This window comes from Melanostigma gelatinosum (genome assembly GCF_949748355.1).
Source record: "Melanostigma gelatinosum genome assembly, chromosome: 21".
Taxonomy (NCBI): Eukaryota; Metazoa; Chordata; class Actinopteri; order Perciformes; family Zoarcidae; genus Melanostigma; species Melanostigma gelatinosum.
Window position 1 is genome coordinate 15699295 of NC_136654.1, and position 19147 is coordinate 15718441.

A 19147-nucleotide genomic window follows, 5' to 3' on the forward strand; every position below is an offset into this window, starting at 1 on the left:
GTTAAAATCTGCATTTCAGATGGCTCCTAACGGCTCTCTGTCAGGATCCAGGATCCCTGTCTGACCCGGTGTGTGTTTCCCCTGATCTCCTCTCCTCATGTGTCCTGTCATTCCCCTGTGTGTTGTGGTGGGCCATGTGCTCTCTGTTTGTCCTCTGCCTCCAGACACCTCCCATGGCCACACCCTTGATTGTGCACAGCTGAGGACACTCAAGCCGATCACCTCCTGCAGCCTGACACACCAGACTCAGGGCCCACTAATGATTCCCATGTCTCTATATAAACTCTGGTCCTGCAGTCTGGGGTTGTCAGGTCGTACCGTCTTTCACCTGCTGAAACCCCGTGGCATCCTCTGCCCTCCTTGTGTTTGTGGATTACACTCCGCCGCTCTGCCCTCCTTGTGTGTACGGATTACACTCCGCCGCTCTACCCGCCGTGTGTTAAACGGACTACACTCGCCGTCAAGCTGCCAGGCCTCCGGTGTCGAGCCACGGGACTCACACCGTCGATCTGCCACTCGGGTGTCGGACCACGGGCTCCACACCTGCTCCCACAGTCTAAATAAAGCTTGTTAATATTCACTTCTGTCTCCTGTGGTCTTGCGTCTTATAATGATGCTTACGGCGCTAACAGTGGGAGAAAGTGCTGACAGAGCTAACGGTGTTTACCTGAGGGCGAACCGGGAAAGACGATCAAGTAATCTGTTCATATGAGATATGAGTTTACAATTTATTACAATTACTTCTACGAACAGCGCATTGAGCATAAATGTCCGTTGAGCGCAATCTGTGGAGGGTTGCGCCGTGTTGCCACGCCCGAGTATCAACGGAGCTTTATGTATCTATCCTTTACCTATGGTGAGTTATAGTCTTCTACTTTTTTTTCCAGTGGTTCAAAGCATGGCGTTGACAAAACTCAACCATGGGGCCTGATCAAATCTGGCTTTTCTCAGCAATTCCTTGCAATGACTATAGATACAAAATTGGGACTCAATTTGATTCTTTCAGCCAGAGAAGCAACAGTCTCCAAGAGGGCTCCAATTTGATGAGCTGTGTCAGCGTTAATGGGATAATGACGCCATTTTCAAAGCTGCTCAATGAAAAAGCTGCCATCGGTGTATGGTTTCCAATAGGTTTTAAATGATTTGATAATCATGGGATTGTAATTGATGGTTACATAACGCATAGCAATACGTTTTGTATAATTTGATGTATTCCTTCAGTCACTTTTGTTGGATCTTACATTTCATATTTTGTGTTTTCTTCAGTTTAAGGATAAGGTTGGTACTATTTTATGTTTTTGAAGTCAACAAATCCAATAAAACAATTGCTAAGAAAAGGTCTGTGTGATCTCAGTAAATCTTTGTAGCACTAAGCCCGTTGACATCGTAAATCTTTAAAAATGGTTCGCAAATACACACTTTAATTCATGTATTTATAATTTTTTTCGAGACCAATGGAGCTCAATGGTACAGGGGAATAAGGCTTTGGATAGACATGTAATACTTTTGATGGGATTTGTTGATAGTAAGAAAAATATAGAATATCAGCAGACGTAGAAGCAGCCAGCTCCATGTGTGTCTTTAAATATCAGTGTACATATCAAGAATATACATGTTTTATAGCAATAAGAAACCATTAACTTGCCGTGTGCATGTTTGTGTGGCGTTGCATGGTAACTACTGTGCTTGCAGCTTGATGTGTACAGCTTTAGTGGAGAAGCCTTTGAGGCACTCTCTGGGCTCTATTATATTACCGACACAAATAGATACTGTATGAGGTACTTAGACGGAGGAAGTAGAGACAAGCAGGCAGGCAGCAGACGATGCATGTGCAGCCTTCTTTGTGTTATCTGGTCTCAAGTGATTATCTGTGAGCCAGCGTAGACTCACCAACACACTGATTTAGCTTTCCCTAATTCTGTTCCTCACATTACCAGCAATTAACCTCTCCCATGCTAGCATTAAGGGTAATGGCTGCTGGGCTTTTAGTGGTTAAGAGATGTTACAGAATGACAAGAAGCATTCCACCGCAGCATTTGTTTCTGGGTTTTAAACTGTGAAAGGCTTCTGCATTATCTACAACAAAGTGGTAAAGAACAATGAGATGCAGCAGATAGAGGTGTGCGGCTGATGTGGCGTCTGGCAGTCATGCGGTGCAGGGGTGGGCAACGCGTGTCTGACAGGACAGGCGAAGGGGTACATGGACTCTGCCCCCCCCCCCCCCCCCCCCCCAACCTCTGTGATCAAGGCTCCCAGTCGCAAAACTTCCAGAGTGGGACGAGGGGTCATGAATGCAGGGCTTTGTCCGGTCCGTGGTCATCACATTCCACTGGAGCCACTCTGTGGCGCGCAGCAGAGCGGAGGAGAGGGCAGGCCAGGGCAGCAGAGGACACGGCAGCAGAGGCCTGGAGAGGAAACCAGACCACCATCTCTGCCTGTCGTACGGTCATGCAACACGAAGATCATATCAAGGACCTGCTTTGGTCCTGTGCCATGCATGTCGTGGAAGTAATTAATTATGAGTTGTGTCTCTCTTTGCAACCAATTCAGCTTAAAACCATTCACAAAGCCGGTGTTGGAGATCTCCTTGCTTGAAAACCCCTCTGTGTTTTCATGTTCCACAAGACAGCACCTCTACTTGTCAGTTACTGGTAGTGGGAACTTCTCTTTGCGCATGAAGTCCTTCATGTTTTGGTCTCTGTCCGTATTGGTAGGTATGAGTCATCAGGATTGGCGGGGTGCTTGCTGCTGACACAGAGAGATCCTGCGGCGTATCTGTATTGCACGGACTATTGCTTTCCATTAACTCCTCCATTGGTGCGCCGGCGTGTTCTCCATATTGGGTTTCTCTGTTGATTTGTCTCACCAACAACCTTGGAAAACCCTCATTTTGCTGCTTTGTTACAAGTTGCTTTACACACACGGTTTAAGCTGCCAAATTGAGTTAACAATGTGCTTTGAGGTTACAACTGGCTTGTTGCTCGTAATTCTAGCTATTTTGGGCCAAACGTTTATAAAGGGGAGAGAGGTCTAATGTTTCCGTGCTGACTCAGGAGTTGAATTATTCACCCTGTGCGTGTGCATTTCTCTCACACGCACAGACCTCCACCCCCAAATTAGGGAAAATTAAAGTTGTGCTTGTCATCGAGGCAAGACAGGAAGGGAACATGAATGATAGAAACCTCAGATGGTTGCACGGTGACTCATGATCACGCAAGTATTGGTCAGAGGAATATCAGGGCCCTTAATCATGAGGGAAGGAGCCTGCATTCCTCATGTTGGTGCCACTTCGGAGTGAGGGTGTGAAATGAGGCATGTTCAACACGTGGCCAGCTGATGTGCGAACCGCATCAAAGACAAAAAGACAAGGAAAGAAAGTTAAAAATTAGGAAGTTAGCATCTGTCTTAATTTCTATGCTTCCCTTTATCTATTTCTCAGCACTGCCCCCCCCCCCCCTTTCCATATTACACCCCCATCATTTCCTTTAATCCCCTTTTAAATGTTCCATTTGCCACAGTTCTCTCTGTGCCCTTTTTATTGCCGGTCCTAGTCTCTGTCCTCTCGCACAAAGAGGTGCCTGTCAGTGTTGATGGGAGACTGTGCACAGCTGGACTTTGGCAGCACGGGAACAAGGGAAACACTGGGGCTGTGGCTGCTGGGTCCAGATGGACTGTGTGACTGTGGCCATTACTGACACACGATTAACAGCCTTCCGAACAGGCCGCTGTCTCCCAGAGGAGAAGCTTGCCACAGTTAAAAGTGGAGGCAGAACAGCTCTCCTGCTAAAGTTTTGGCTGATGTCTTCATTCGAAAAGCCCAGAGTTTGGACATTTAATGTGACAGTTCTTTTTTTATTACATGCTGTTTCAACATTGACTGTTGGAGTCGCTGCTAGCAAAGTGCAGGAGCTGAAGCAGATGCCACAAGAAGGCTTTTGGTACATTTTGGAGAGGAATAAGTGTAAGTATGGTAGAATTTTGCCCTTTTGTTTATGGGTATGATAATTTGGAAACACACTTATCCTCCACTTCTCTTTTCTGTTGATTCCCAAAAGCATATTGAACGCCCACAGTGAATTTCTCCAGACTTAATTTGACTTTATCTTTGAAGCACATGTACTGTAGAGTGACACAAGGTATGCAGTGCACATGCATTCAGCATACACAGCTGCGGTTACAGCATTCCCTCGTCGTGCATTCTCTTTGCGCACTGCCAAAGGTCATAGTGCATCAAGTGAGATATCAGGTGGATTCAAAGGCATGTTCTCGTGTTAGGCCCTCAAAGAGACACACCCTGCTGCCATTTAGCAGCTTCTAATCAGACACAACGTTTTTTCTTTTTTTAAATTGATGTTTTTCCATGCTAGTATTCATGAACATGTGTGTAAAAAATGAATTTTTACGCCCAAAGTGACCTCTGTAACAAGTGTAAGAGCGGCTGGATTGTGGTTTCTTCGGTTTGAGTGCATTGTAGTGTCATCATACTTGTGGTTTCTTGTGAATATACAGTGTGCACTTGACCACAAAACAATTGCTTTGCATAAAACACAACAGAATGCTCTGTCATTTGCACACACCCTGTCTGAATTCTTTTCTAATGGCTCACTCCGGCCAAACAAAAGGCCGAGGAAGATTCGGATTTACTGCCACAAGGCGGAGGAAGGCATTTAAAACCATGGCTTTTTTGTTCAGAGGCATTTTCCAACCCCTGCACCCTCCCTCTTCCTCTGAAATGCCAAAGGCATCTGGTTGAAAGCTCCTCACAAGCTTTCAAATTGTTCCCCTTTTCCCAAATTTGGACTGAAGTAGAATGGGGCTATTGTCAACTTGTTGAGCGGGCTTGAGAGAATTTCATGTATCTTTCCTGGCAGCTTAACCTTCTCATAGATGGATGCAGTGGGAACTCATTTTCCTTGACAATTTTGTCACTGGTATGACATTCAGTCAGTACATGCCAAGATATCATAAATAGAGTGGGCATGTGACAATTATGGCCACATGGTTCCCAATTTGGGCACTACACAGAGAGCCGAGCTGTAAAAATGTCTTAGCGGTATTTCAAGTGGCAACTTCTGCACCCTCTGTTAAATCCCAAACCCGGCGTATCACACTGGCCCTCGTTAAAGTCCAGTCTAACTGTTGTTATGATGATTTTTTAAGTACGGGTGCACTTATTGTGCTGCCATGTCAGGTGTATGCGCCACGTGAGGGGGGCCGTGAGAGCTGTGAGTTAGCGCTTGCATGGCTCGGGTGGATCTGCGGCAGCTATACACCCTCGTCTTGTGTGTGGACAGGACAGGCGGCAGCAGCTGGGAATGCACATTGACCTCAGTGGGAGGAGCCAAGGTCAGCAGAGGTCAAAAGAAAGATCAGACCCGCTGCACTGTGCCCATACGTCGGTGGCGAGAGGTAAAGCGGGCCTGATCCTAAAGCCAAACCAGGGCGGAGAAAAGCAGCCATGCCTTTTTTTTTTTGCTGATCACATATTTTGTTCGTTCAAACTTTTTCAATTGTGATTGATTGTGCAACACAGCCAACGCAAGAACTCCTTTTGCCTGAAGGTCTTTGAGACTTTTGGAGGACCACTTGTGAGGGAATCTCTGTCGTACACCAACAAAAATAAATAACTCTCTCGCCCTGCTCCAGAGCTGAACTGTCAAGACATTTGCCATTTACAAACATATTTAGCTCCAGTAAACTCTATCTCCGTTCATTCTGTCTGTAATCCTCTCTGTGAGTGCTGCCAGCTCTGCCGCTCTGGGTCAGAGTGTAACACAAACAGCTGTGGTGAACTCGGTTGTTTAACACAGTTGTTTTTCCATGCAGCGCTTGGAGCGACCACCCAAGGCCTCTGACCGCACTGCACGTTGCTCCCAACCAGAGCGGGAAGCGGACGAAGCCCTTTGATGTGTTGCCGCCTCAATCCCCTCTCTCCTCATTTACCCAGCACAGGCATCACGTGCCCACATAGTTGATCCTGGCCGCTGAGGACAGCGGGGCACAGCTGCACCCAGGGCTGGATTTCACCCTCCTCACGTTGGAAAACCTCTTCACACTCTCCCCTGGACAGCTGCAGTCCACCAGCCATGGGCACATAGGCAGTGATGTCTACATTCAGTTGGTGGCATTTAAGACTCAGTATGGTGAAGTAATACGAGGGGATGTTCCTCACTTAGTGAGCAGCCTCACGTCTGACAGTTCCACACATTCGTCTGTATGGCCACTGATGCCCCAACAAGAAACATTCCCACATGGGTTCACCAAATGCATAAGAATTCAGCCAGAAACAAATGTCACACATCTTTTCCAACATTTAACATTGTATTATCTTTGCTCTGTGCTCATTTACCTCCAATCCAAACAGAGTAAACTGTTTGGATTGGACCAGATTCATGATCAAATCAGATATATTGCTTTGAGGTATTTGAGTCCAAATTGTTGGTATAAATCTGCCAACCAGATATCTTCTGTGATAATAATGATACTGGTGTAGCTGAAACAAGTGGAAGTATTCCCATCCACTGACATAAAGATAAGAGACGAGTCAAGTAGACGACATTTAAAGTTGCTAAATTCCAAATTCTATGATTGTGGGATTGCCTCCACTTGGCTCTCAACATGGCGACAGCTGGGCCAGCGGCTGGAGGCTGACGATGCAAACAACAATAACGGTGCTGACAGAAGGGGAGCCGGATGGCGGGCGTTACGCTTCCGGGACGACGCCGTAGATCGCGCCACAGATACCAGATTCTTTTCTCTTTTTTTTGTGCTTACAATATCTGGATGACTGAGGATTTAAGCAAGTATAACAACAATGTTTTTGAACATTATCAACCCCAGCTTTATATATTTAGAATGAGATATGTCAGAACCAATGCATCTCAAAACCGAGGGTGCATCCAATTGAGGCTACCAGGAGCAAAAGCCCGCCACTAAAGATGAAATGAACAGGTATATGTGCAGGCATATTGCACATGAACAAATTATATATATTCTAATTGTATAAGTTTAGACTCGAACACAGAGTGGTCTGAGAGCTCAGCGGTCCTTGTGTGAACCCGATCGGTGTACAAAAAAGAACGTAAACGCCATCACAGCTTCTGCACAGGGAATAAATCACATTGTCTCCTCTTGTCCTTAGAAGGTCTGCAGACGAGGAACTTTTGCGTAAGTGTTTGCATGTACGAGGGAGGAGCTGCTGCTGAAGAACTGTTTGTTAGGTGTAGTTTATCAGCCGTGACTCGCTGCTAGCCTGGCTCCCGTCCACCACAGCGGCCCTGTGCCCCCCCCCCCCTGTCTGCTAAGGCAAACAAAGAGCTGCTATGTGTCACATACACAGTTTTACTGTCTCACCAATCCAAACCCCCAGTATGCTCCTATCTGCCAGTGCTGAGCAGAGAAAACGATGAGCCCGCCCGACGCTCTCCCACCTTCCAAATTGATATCATACCGCCGTCCTACTGCGGCTGTTATTGTGTTTGCAGTCAGCCCGATCCGCGAACTGCAAATCAGCGTGACCGCATGTGTGATGCACAGCCATTTCAACAGATGCGCATGGTTATCGCAGTTCAATAAAGCCGTTACAGTATGATGTAATATATCATCACTCCTCATCCCCCCCCCCTGTCTGCAGAAGAGAGTCCTGTGGGAGTGACTGCTATGTGCATTAGGGGTGGCATGAGGATGTAAGAGCTTTTCATAAAAATTGTCAACATGAGAAAAGTCCACATTTTTAGATGAAATTACTCAAGTCACTGTCAGTGCACTGTATCAAAGGCACATCCTGTTGCCCCCTGTAATTCATAAGTGGGAATGATTGGCACACTGTTCCCTTTGTTCCCTTTGTCTGCGGCCCCCGTGTAGCTCTTGGACTATGTGAGACTCTGTAGGTGAAGGAGGCAGGCCATCTCTGGCACACGGTGTGGCTGAGAAGAATGGCGGCCTGCTTTGGTTGTCTCAAAGTCTTGGCTGCAGACATAATGTAAGGAGCTAAAGGAGGACAAACAGGATGTCGACGGGAAGTACGTACATTGATAGAAAGAGACAGAACAGGGAATGGTCAAATAAAGCAGATGGAGAGAGGGAGGACAGAGGAGGGCAGATGGTGAACGATGTAAAGACAAAGACTGAGGCTGGATTTAAGAGGGAACTGAGCTTGAGCTACCTGGTCCATCATTAGACCGCCCCTATCAGGGAATGCTACTCTCCTACAAAGGCAAACATTGTTTTAGAGTCCTAAGTAGGTGATGGCAAGAAACGTTGATGTTTGCAATTAAAATATCCCTGTTCCATAATTATCATGGGGGGATTTATCTGTACTTAACAAATAACTTAAGCTCCCATCCTGCTCCTTACTGAGCTGAAGATGAAAGGCAACGGTTCTTTTCTTGCAGCTTGTTGCTTTCAAGGGTGCATTATGCTGTTTGAAGGAGCTGGACCTGATGCTATCTTTCAAGAGAGTCATAGCTGTACTATGAATGAAAATGCATTATTGTAGGTGCATTCATGGCCTGAATGGCCTCTTTATTCTGGTCTCGGAATTAAGAGGAGCAAGAGGAGTTAGCCAACAATAGCCAGGTTTGCTTTCCTCTTATATTCTGTGGTAACGTTACAAAGATTTGGGAAATGACAGATGGTTGCTGTAGAGGGCATTTTGGGATCTAAGCAGACATTTAATTGTTATACGGGAGATGATTTATGAAGTCGGACATCTGAAAGCCTGATCAAGATAAAGCCGCGGATGGAGGAATGGAAACTTTGCATAGCGGGGGGGGGGGGGGGATTGCAGCCAAATGTGCCGAATGTTTGTGTTTGAAATGAGAGAGGGAGAGAAAGTTATTTTTTGGACATGCTAAAGAGGAAGGTGCTGCCCCTGTGACCCGACATAGATTAGTGCCAGTCAACATGGTGGACACACCCAGTTTCATGTAAAGAAAATCTCAAAATCTCAACTGTTGATTTGAGCAGTACGACGCATTTCTGCGAACAATACCGCATATTGTACTTTTGTAGATGAAAAAAATGTTGGCTCTTTTGCGTCCGATGTTGCTAGCTTGAGGAATGCTGCTGGCCTTTTATTGGTGCCAGTTCAGCCAAAGCATCTGCGGCATGCCAGGCCCGGTGGGCTTGCCATTTATAAATACACCCGTCTAAACGGGTCCGAAATTCACTGTGTGGTTTTCACAGCCGCGAGGTTCACCGCTCCAATACGACGAGGCTCGCGTGTGTCCGCATTCATCATGTGCTTGTATGTGCATGTGTCAGAGCAACCAGTCAACAAGATATCAGGGAGGTCGCTGCGGCAGTAAGAGTCGGCGTAATTTACGCTTTGCTTGTTGTGTATTTCAAGCCGCTGAGAAGCCATCCTGGATTCATGCAAATACGTTTCACGCGCAAGCACATCGTTCTGCCGCGGTACAGTATGTCTTCATGCAGCCGGAGGTCACATCTCCGCTTTAGCTGGGACAGCTCCATCACTTTAAAGGAAGAAGCCGTGTAAAATGTCCCACGTTCAAACAAAAGCTACAGCCTTACAAAGTACATGTCTTGAGGCTTCTTTGTCAGCAAAATTAATGAAAATTCATTTAACTACAGGCAACTACTTGTGTGTTCCAATTGATAAAACACAGTTAACTTAAGTTTCATAAACCCAACGGGGTATCATATTATCCGGTGATTGCTTATTGTTTATATTCTCTTCAAACTGCCTCTGAGTAAAAAGGGGCATTCATTTTACTTTAGAATATGCAGCGTGAGATCAATGTGTGGTGTCTGAATCCACACGGTTCATGGCTTACAATCAACACTGTGGGGTTGTTAGTTCCACCCAAACAACTTTCACTGCACTCCTCCAAAAATAGCTGCTCTGTTTCCAAGGCAAGGCATCAGTGGCCCTTTGACCTTCTGCAGCACTGCGAGGAATGTGCAGAGGTGTACATTCAGGACCTCTGAGCAACACCTCTGTCCGGTTTGTTGAGTAGTGCTCAACTGAGTAGTGCCAGTGTTCTTCAATGTGGGTGTTGGTGTGGAGAAGTGCAGAGTGAAAAGTTTGCAGTGTCAGGCTGTTTTCTGCAACACGTTTTTTACATCTGATAGTTCTGTGATGAAGTCAGACTTTTTTAGAAGCAAAGAGGGAAACAAGAAGACAGGAGGGGAACGTCTGCCATGCGTCTTACTGTAGCTGAGGTTGTCAGCTCGACAGTCGTGCAAACTGAGGCCACGCCCCTTTTCCCTGAGATGATTCGTATGGTGTTTACAGGAGCCAAAAACAACAGATTTCCAGAAGGGTTTTTTAAGCTCATACGAGAAATTGTTTTCAGATGTATTTTTTCTTTTTTGGTATGTTTGAGGTGGTGCATGCATGCAGTGCCCATGTAAATAAACTCTTTGCCTAAAGTAGAGGTCTAGGATTCCACTGTGTGTGGTCCTCGTGCAAACGTCTTTCAGGTCAATTGTCGAAGTTCCTCCGTGGTTTAAAAAGCTTCTGTATCAGTTATTCATGCCACCCGATTATTCCGTTTAATCATTCAAATACTGTCATGCACAAGTGTTGCCTTAAGTAGAATTGTGACCCTTTTTAAGGCGGGACCAATGACATCCTGTCTTGCAGTTAGAGTTCCGCAGCAAAGGCCTCCTCGCATGCTCGCTAGACTTCCTGTTCTGCACCAACGTTCCAGTGTCCAAAGCTTTTTCACTGCTCCTTTGCACTTAGAGACAGTCCTTTTTCCACTGCTAGGGAACGGCATCCAAAGAGCCAGCAGTCTGCCGGTGGTGTATGACTGTGAGGAGGCCAGCCGGAGGTTTTGGTGATGGCTGGCTTAATGGCTGATTAATCTGCCACAGTCTGTGACCGCTGTCAGTCAACATGGGCCCTGCTTGGTTTGCTAAGTAAATGTTAGGGATTAGAAACGATCACAAACGCTCCTTTTTCTACTACACACACAAATAATACAGTAGAAGGCAACAATCGAAAGAATTCACTGCCTAATGTTTACTTGTTTTAGCTCATCGGCCTGCAGTGCTGTCGTACAGCATCAGCATTTCAACTCTAAAGGCGTATAGTGACGGCAGCAATGTACTGAGGACGATATGAAACAGTCTGATGATGGTCCAACCCTTCAGATGGAATGAGTTTTGGATCAAACCCAGTGATTCAGCGCTGCGTCCTACAGGAAATCCTTATGAGATGGAACGAGGACGAAGGGATTTTAATATGTCTCTTTCGTACTGTCTCGTTCTACAGTGTAATGATGGCGAGAGGGAGATAGTGGCCTTTTAGCCTCTCATCTGAGCAGTTTGATAAGTGTTTAGAGTACTTACCTTTCACCTGAATCTTTATTCTGGCGACAGTCTGTCTCGCATATCACTTTCAGTCTGCGTAAAACAGACTAGAGACCATTCCACCTTCACATCTCATTTATGGTTTTGCAGGAAATGACTCGCGTTTGAACAATTCTGCCTTTTGTATTTGATAATGTGGTAGCTAAACCTCTTTGGGATTTTAAAGCTATGCTGTTGCTCAGAGGACGTGAGATGGCATGAATTAACAAATAGGGCAACACTGGATGCAGGATGAGGGGCGGGTGGAGTGATGCCGGATAGTAGAGGATAGTTTGAACGAGTCCACACAGGACAAGACTGTAGCCCGGTGAAAAAACCATGGGAACGCCTCATCGCAGCCACACACACGCGCACGTCTGGCAAAAAATAAACACTGGAGGGAAAAGGGAGGTGCAGATGATGGAGTAGTGAAGTATCCGTCCAGTTCATTTCCTCTTTTGTGTTTCGTCGTGAAATCCCTCTCCACCCCACCCCAGCTTTTTCATTCAGAGGGAGAGAATGTGCGGGGCACGCCTGTGTTTCTCTGTAAATATCTTGGGTCTCCTCTCGGCCACCTCCTGCCAGGGCGCCCCCTCCCTCCCTTCCTCCCTCCAAGCCTCCTCATGGGGAAGGAAGCTGACCCTCTCCACCCCGTAAGAGGTTAAATCCCAGAGGGGGGGGGGGGGGGGGGTCGGCCTGGACCCCTTCGACTGACAGCAGGAAACACTAGGAGGAAACAGAAAGGAATTGTGTGTCTGTTTTTCAATAGCAACAGACAGGATGTGTAGTGTCAGTGTGGTGTCAGGGCTCTGAAACCCCCCCCCCCCCCCCCTCTGTCTAACCACTGGATATCTCCAGTCCTGCAAGTGTTTTGGCATTTAACGGCTGTATTTTATAGACTTATTGGTCTTAATGTCAGTAATCAACTGGGGAAAGTTTCATGGAGATGTCTCTTCGTTATTTTTTTTACCCTATTCACATCCCCTTAAAACTGTCCTCTTAATTAAAGGCCAGGAAGCAAAATGTCCCTTTCAGAAATACCAATGCTGCTTGAACGTGGTACATACAAACGGCTTTACACGGTAACGTGAACGGAAAGAAGGGCCTTTATATCCAACATACCAACGCTCACCGCATTACCAAGTGCCATGATTATAATCGCATCCAGCACATGAATTCCATCGCAGACCAGTATCGAAGGCCACACCGTGCACGATATCACATACGCCCTCAGTCCAAGCAAAGACACTGTCAACAGTTTTCACCGACCATGTCCATCACCTCCTTGTCAATTACGTTAAAAAGCAGACGGGACGTCTTATTCAATGGTGTCCTCAAGACAAAGTTCCTCTCGAGACATTTTACCATGTTTGAATGGAGGTCTATCTTGTTCGGTTATAATCAATTGAGCGATTGATATATGGAGAAATGTATTGCTGAATACCCATAATGGTAATTTAATGGAACAAGTATTGAGTGAGTCGGTAAATGGGGATACTCGTCCAAATCATTTTGTCCATCTGCGCCTTTTTTATTGGTCGTCATTGTCAAGAGGGTTGTTATTAGAAGTGATTTGTCTGGTAACTTTGCGTAGATAAAGCTTGAAGTTATGAATATTTTTTGTGTTTGGTAAACCTCATTGCTCTGTTACCAGCGGCTGGTCTCAGTTGGGTGCTCTGTTGCTCGTCCACAGCAGTGGCAGTTTAACTGACAGTGTTACTCCCAGCTTCTCGTCACAGCTGGGACCAAACAAATATTGACAAATCTTGTATCTACTCCCCACATGTCCTCGTCGGTACTTTAACTGTGGATTCTGTTTTTATTACAGCTGTTTTATGATTGTTACCCAGCGAGATGCTTGAAAAGACCAAAAGGTCATTGCACTTACTGCTGTTCTGAAGGTATTTCTTGAATTCTCAGACTCTTTTGAACACATCTGGATGAAAAAAATATTCTGTCTGTGGTATAGATTTTTAGATTTACAGTTTTTAAACAGTATCTCAACTTCCAGTAGTCACTCGCTTCTTGTTTGGGTTCGGGAACTTGCTAAAAAGGTTAAAATGTTGCTTACCCAATTCTGGGTAAGACACTGTGGGTGCTTATTAATCAATCAATACAGTCAATACATTTTTCCGAAACTTTTTTGTCATGAATACTTCCCATGAATACTTGCGTTCACACAGTATGCAAATATTACCTTTCATATTCTTACCTTTCACAATAAAAGTCCTAGACGTATAATATTAGCAGGTGAATATTTCACATTTATTTGCCGCGCCCCCCGGTGTGTGAAGGCCTTCACACACACGATTAAAGACCATAAGATGTGTCCCCTTTTCACGACTCAGCAATTGTTCTTTAAAGCGTTGGGCTGTTTGAATGCTCACGCGTTCGAAGAGTGACGGTAAAAACAGGAGATCAACGTTTAATGTTGCCACCTGGACAAACTTCCATCAGGATTGAAAATGTTCTTGCCTGGTTTCCCAGAACTTGAGGCCTGCTAAAAAATCACCAGAGTGAGAAGAAAGTTTTCGGCCAAGCAGTCAAACTTACACGAAGGGGCCATTTCCAAACTTCTATTATTCTTCCACTGAAAGCCCTTAATATGTGACTGTTATCCCTTCACTTTAATCTGCTTTGCTCAGCTGAAAATAACTCTGAATGCCTGAGGGAAAAAAAAAACCACCGGCCAGACTCATTAATTATGATTTATGAGTACCAGACGTTGGACCTTGACTTGATGGATAATTTCAACCTATATGTCAATAGAGGTTATAAACCGAGCAGCTTCAGAGGGAACAACTGGCAGCTAGCAGTGTCTTCCTCTGTTTAACATCCTCCCTCATGTTGCCAGTCATTGGTTGGATGTCCTTTGCAGTAAACTCAATCACAACTCTGGACTCACACACATTTAAGGCAACATCTCTGTTGATCTCTGTACAAACATAGAAATAATCTCCATCCATACCAACCAACTGAAAACGCATATCACCTGACTGTTGACGTATGCACTGGGCATGCGCTTGCTGGTGTCGACAGCAGAGCCGATTGTTTACCCTGCAGTCGGTTGCTTGGTGACAGAAAATACAACGAAGTGTTGCGCTCCTATAATAAAAGGCCTCATTTGAGACTTCAGGTCTTCCTCTGTCTTTCACACAAACGCACTCAAACAGGTGAATTTAGTGGGGAAAAAAGGCCGCTACTAGGTTACTACTTCCTGTATATCTCTTTTTGGTCAACACACGTCGTACTTGTACCAGGACGGATTAGTGTGGGTGTAATTTAGGGGGCTGGCTTCATTGTGCACCCACCTCGGTTTGTTTGACCACTCTCCCTCTCATGTGAAAAGATGAATGGAATGGCTCAGACTGGCTCGGCTCGACTAAGCTCAATATTTAAGTGTTTGAGGTGCGTGCGGTTGCCTTCAGACCCCTCGGTGACGGTCTACACTTGAACCTGGTATGTTTTTCTCAGCCCACGCTGCAATCGCACCCTCTGCATGTCAACTCCCCATTATGTTCTCATATAGACATCACATGCACATGACTGCATCACATGTCATGCCATAGCCTCAGGGAAGCACAATATGAGCCAAAGACAGCTGACCAACATATATGGTTTTTTTGTTTGAGCTTTTTTGTGTGCACATGAATTACACGATGTAGACGTTACCCCTTTACTTTATTGCTCACAGTGATGGATTACAAGGAACATACGGCTGCTCAGACTAAACAAAGGAAGAAAGGATTGCTGATAAGTCTGGGAAAGATTTTCACTGTTTGTTCAAAGGTGCATTTAAGTGATGCTACATTAAAGGACTCAACATAAGAATCACTCTAGAAAGCTAGACATCCTAACCCTTCAGAATTACAACCCACCGAGGGCCAAATTCTGGTTCAAATAAGTTTTTAGAGAAACAATATAATTGTCAATTTGGAATAAGAAGCATTTAAAGTATGATACATGCAAAACACAGTGATTATCAATTCTGCACAAATGGTTCTGTAGAAATCGCGATACAAAAAGTAAAAGTCAAATCAGACGTGTTGGCTCACAGTTTGTATTCCATGAAGTCCCTCAGAGCTGTTTGGTGTCACACATGTGATTGCATATGTGTGATAACTACCAATCTGTATGCAGGTTTGTGTAAACAGCTGGATTTTAAGTGTTTATTTCTGCAAGGAGCAGATGGGGTGATGATGTGAACATGTGCATAACAACAGAGGAAGTTGATGATCCAAGATGAGCTTCACAATAGAGGAACACCTGGAAACAATCATTTAAGAGCAATTGGCTGATCGAGACATTCAAGAGAAAATATGACGATGAGATTTGCTTTTGCTCCAAGAGAAGCAAAACTAGTGAGATGAAAAATCAACCTGAGGAATGCCAACGCCATTAAAAACTGACACAATTATGATGAAGAATCTCTAGTCATAGTCATAATACCGGTTAAAGACTTCTAGTCGGTCAGGGAATGGAAAACAAATGTTGCTGTACAACAACACTAGCGCCATCTGCTGGTCATGAAAAGTCATAAATACAAAGTACAGTGTGAACAAATGACAGCACCATTTTCTTTTGGTCTGTGCATTCAAACCTTTTCTCATTTTAATGAAATCAAAACGGTGAGAAGCTAAACATTTCTTTAAAAACCATTTTGTGCTGTAACTTTTAATATACAACTGAATCACTTTGTATTTAGTCCCAAACGTAAGTTAGATGTACACATTAAATGAAAATAAGATGCCTGTATTCGGCATTCTTTGAGGTCTCACATACCTCAAATGGTATCTTACATCTTAAATCTTATAAATGAAAAACACATGTTAAACACTTACAAACTTCCTCGTTGCTAAACATTACACAATTATACAATTAAACAAATGAATACAGAACTCTATTAATACATTGGTCAAGCCTGAATACAAGAACTCCTCTATTGTCGTTCATCTGTATGATAGTTATTACTGTTAATAATTGCTCTGCATTGTTGTATAGTAATCCAGATTTACAGAGCCTATTAATCCCTGCTCTGCAGGCACACTATGATATATATCCCTTTTCATGAATGGCTTCATAATCAGGATGAAGCCAGTGGCCTTTCCAATAACCCCAAACTGTAGATTGAGGAAAAATGTGAATTGTGACTTTACTTTATGGTCCTACAGCGGATTGATTCAGACAGCCAGATACATAAGACGCCACACTCTGTAGTAGATGGAGAAACATCAAACAAGAGGAAAAGCTACATGCGTAAATATGTACAGCATAGCACGCACACAGACATGCATTTTTTAGTAGGATATTTCATCCCACTGGCAATAACGCAGACTGTTCCGCGTGGCTGCTCAATGTGAGTCACCGCTCTGATCCAGCTGTTTGTCCTCCAGACTGAAACGGACACGACACATTACTGAAAGCACAATTCAGAAATCCGCTTAGCTGTCCATGCAAAATACGTTTTGTATGCTTTTTGCTGTATTGTGTCAATGACAAGCCACATGAGGGTTTGGTATCAGTGTAATTGTTGATTGGGAAGCATTTAGTGGCTTTAGGTTTGGATGATATAGACACGAAACTAAATCAGAGAGTGTGTGTGTACATATGTAAGCAAAAGTAATTGTTAAGGGAAAAAAAAGGGATTTCTGTTGGCTTTCTCACAATTTTACTGAATCATGTGTTGTGATGCATTTCATTTTTTCTTTTTTTCCCCAAACACCTACACATTGTGGAAGCTGTTTTGTTTCTACGTTAGGCGAAAATGAGGATTAAAAACCCATGAATAGTTTGTCCTGTCTGAGGGATCCGCTTGAGCTTTGTGTGTTTTGCAGAATATCCTTTTTTTGCAACACCGAACTAACAGCAGCCTGATGTAAATGTAAATACAGGGCATGTTTTGGAATATGGTAAATATGGTAAACATCTGTTGAAGATGTTATGTCACTGCCCTCTGTAGTTTGATCTTAGCCTTTAAATAAGAACACATTCATATATCTTTATTAGCAAGCTGGGTCTGCAGACAAACGATCCAGGAATGTAAGTCGCATTCGTATAAAGATGACACCAGAGGGCGATAGTAGCACACCTATAAACGAGTACATCCACACATTCTTCTTGAATCAGAATAAGCTTAGTTTATATCCCAGAATATCTGTCTTGATGTTTTTCTCATTGCACATACGCAGAAATAGAGTCCACTGTCATCTCCACGTTGTTCTGACCATGGTCATGTCCTTCAGGTGGGCCAACACCAGCCCCTCACAGGTTTAACGACCACAGTGATGGCCTGTGGTCATTTAATCATGTGATGGAGGATTTCTTGGGGAACGTGATATTTGCGGAGCGATTGAAGAATGGATGTGGACGGATGCTCTCCTGTAGCTGGAAATGTGCAGCATAAAACAGAACTGATGTATGTCATAGTGGGTAGCAGTGGGTTCATCCATTGCTGCAGCATCAAAAACACTCCAATCCCTGCAGTCAAAAGCTGGCCTGTAACTCCAGCTTTGCTTCATTGGTCCATCTCCTCGCAGTCTTGACCACATGAGGAGCAGATTTTAGTTTCTGCCTGTAAATCGGGAGGAAGTGATCCAGACAGTGAGCGGGCAGCGGAGCGAAAGCTTCCTTTAGTAATTGTGTGGATCGTCCAGTGTTTTATTGTCCCTGGTGGGGCACTTAATGTGTTCTTTGTTGAGGTTTGCTCTGTTAAAGTTAAAGAACAATGAGCAGGGAGTCTGGATGTTTTTGCTCAACTTCAGTAATCTGCTCAAGTGTTGTAACGCCTCACTAACGCAGGCCTGAGATGAGATGCTGACACTTGACCCCTTCCTGTCACTTTGTAACTCACTGGGTAGCGCGTCAAACGATGACGCTCCACTACAGTTGCAGTAAACGCATTAATGTGAACGAAACACTGGCCTAGGTTTAGGCAACCAAACCACAGAGTAAGGTTTCAAAAACACATCACGATCGAGATTAAAATAAGTACTTCAACTAAACGCAAAGCAATTAACATAAGTAACCGGTTTCCTGTCTGTAGTTGCTGTCCTGCTGTCTGCCTGGATCCCTGTTCACCAACGCACCTGCCATCAATCAGCTCATCACCTCTCCTGGCGGAGCAGGGGCTCTGCAGACACCTGTCAGCGGTCTACTCATCGGCTCCACAGCACATCAACCCTGGCTTTCCTCACAGTCCTCGCCAGATCAATGATTCAGCTACAGTGGTGTCGTCTCAAGCTCCAGGCCGATTCAAAGTGTGCATTCCAGTTTACGTTCCTGGTTCGTGTTCTGGCTTGCTCTAAACTGCTTCCCTGTGCCAGAGGACGACTCAGCCTTGGTATATCAGCCACCTCTGCCAAGTGGTAGAGCCAGTTCTAAAAAAGCCAGTGTAGTATGTATTCAAATGTAAAAGTATAGTATGTCATAAGAAAGTCATACAAACGTTATAAGATAATCCTTTATTAGTCCCTCAGTGGGGAAATTACAGGATTACAGCAGCATTGCGCACAAGTAAATAAAATAAAAGATAAAAATCAAGTAATATAATAAACTAAACAGTAAACAGTAAAAGAGTAATAAAAGACAGTAAAGAAGAGTAATAAATATACCAGTATATACAGAATATACAGACGGATCAGGTAAATACTTAAACGTATTGGATGTTGCAGGGATTAGATAAGAAATTGCACCAGGTGAATGCATTAGTGTTCAAAGTGTTCGTGGTAGAGTAACTTTAGACATACTATCCTGACTTCTTTGATATGCTATGACGTTTCATGAATTCATACTTTGACTTTTTATGATATGCTATCCTATGACCTTTTTG